Consider the following 1,953-nt stretch of genomic DNA (forward strand, 5'->3'; position numbering starts at 1 on the left):
AGTTGAGCTTGCAAAAAGGATACAAAGTTGACACTATGCTTCCCCTTGTTAGAAAATCCTCTGGGATTCCCATATTGGGAATTGTGTATCGCCATATCTTCAATAACCTGACCTGCGTCATCAACATTAAGATTCATGAATCTCCCACTAGCTGCAGAGTCCAAAATTATTCTAGAGGAATTTCCAATGCCGTTATAAAAGGCTTGGATTAACTGCCATTGCGCTAAATTATGGTTAGGGCATTCTATTTGTAAGTCCTTGAACCTCTCCCAAGCCTCATATAAAGACTCATCGACTTCTTGGGCAAAGTTCTGAATCGCACTCCGTAGTACTGCTGTTCTCTCTGCAGGATAATACTTGTTATAAAAATTCAACACAAGAGTTTCCCAGTCAGTTATACCAAGTGTAGTTCTATTTAAGCCATTAAACCACAATTTAGCTTTTCCAGTTAGAGAGAAGGGAAAGAGAATCTCCCTAATTTGGTCTTGAGTGACCCCGACTTGCCTGATGGTGTTGCAATATTGACAATTGTCGGCAATGTGAAGATTCGGGTCTTCACCCTTGGCTCCACTGAATTGCTTCCTCTCTATCATCGTTATAAATTGAGGTTTGATTTCGAATTGAACCCCATCAAGAGCCGGAGTAGGGGTGAGATGTGGAAAATCCGTAAGCTTTGGTTGTGAATAATCACTAAGCTTCTTTGGAGCCGTCATCTCTGATTCTGCGTCTGATGATGCCTCTAAATCGCTAGAATCAGTTGGAGGATCACGGTGATTATTGTTATTATCACCAGAATCCGCCAGGATTCGCTTGTAAAGATTTTTCTGTTTATGGAAGGAACGTCCGATCTCAGGATCGAATGGGATATAACCTGATCTGGAACACCTGGGCATAAACAAAAACTAGAAGCAAATGTGAGATTTGTCTCAGAGAACTATCGCTCTCTGAGACAAAAAGGGAAATAATCTAGACTACAAAAACAATCAGAAATAAAAATAAAACCGTTTCCCCGGCAACGGCGTCAAATTTTGACAGGGTAAAGTCGTATCCCCTAATAAAAAATAATTACCTAAATCACTAACTACAGTAGATAGGGAAGTAGGGTCGAACTCCACAGGGAAACAAGTCTTTTTAATTCTAATTAATTATTATACTCTAAATTATCTAAGTAACCAATATTTTGAGGTAAGAATAAGTTTAGGGAGAAAAGAATCAATAATATGGAAACCTAGGGTCACAGGTTCACCAATAATTAATATTCCGGGATAGAACGAAGTAATTAATAATTAACAATGCATAGATAACATGATTAACAGGCTCTCGCAATTTATTAATCAACATAGATCTAACAGGCTCTCGCAATTTACTAGACCTGAGTTCCTATTTAAAATAGCCTTTAATATTAAATCAACATCTGCTCGATTCTTCAATTCAATTTTGCTAAACATTCACAATCAAATTACATCTGCTCGATTCATAATCTAATTGCAAAGAATTAAAACAATTCAATAGGAAATTATCATACAATATCAACAATCAATAATAACAAACTATCCCTTCATATTAATTATGGATCCCCATAAACCCTAGAATTAAACTACTCACTAATCATCATAACTAAATCAATCAAATAAATAATTAAAAGCATAAACAAGAAAACAATTAAAATAGCTGAAATTAAAAAAGGAAGAAATTGTACCAAAGTAAATCTGGAATTAATGAAGGAAATAAGAACAAAAGTTTAGAGAGAATTTAATAGAGAGAAAAATACTAAGTAGAGAGAGAAAGTCTAAGAAAAGAGGTAACTAATAATTCCGTACAAATCGTATTTAAACCTTTCCTAAAACACGAATTAAAACTAAACTAATCAGACTCTAGGAAAACACGCGCCCGATCGGGCGTAACCGGTGCTAGTGCTAGTGCCCGCCTTTTTCACAACGCCTATACTGATGT

The 1,953-nt window shown here is 36.0% G+C and overlaps 1 non-coding gene across 1 annotated transcript; it reads left to right on the forward strand.

Annotated features, from left to right (window-relative positions):
* Nucleotides 1-225: 225 nt before the first annotated feature.
* LOC145625986 (small nucleolar RNA R71) lies at nucleotides 226-332 on the forward strand. The gene has a single exon (XR_014110875.1). It is a non-coding gene; the product is annotated as a small nucleolar RNA R71 (small nucleolar RNA).
* Nucleotides 333-1,953: the final 1,621 nt, after the last annotated feature.

Source organism: Chenopodium album, chromosome 3 (assembly GCF_948465745.1).
Source record: "Chenopodium album chromosome 3, dcCheAlbu1.1, whole genome shotgun sequence".
In the NCBI taxonomy this organism is placed as follows: domain Eukaryota; kingdom Viridiplantae; phylum Streptophyta; class Magnoliopsida; order Caryophyllales; family Amaranthaceae; genus Chenopodium; species Chenopodium album.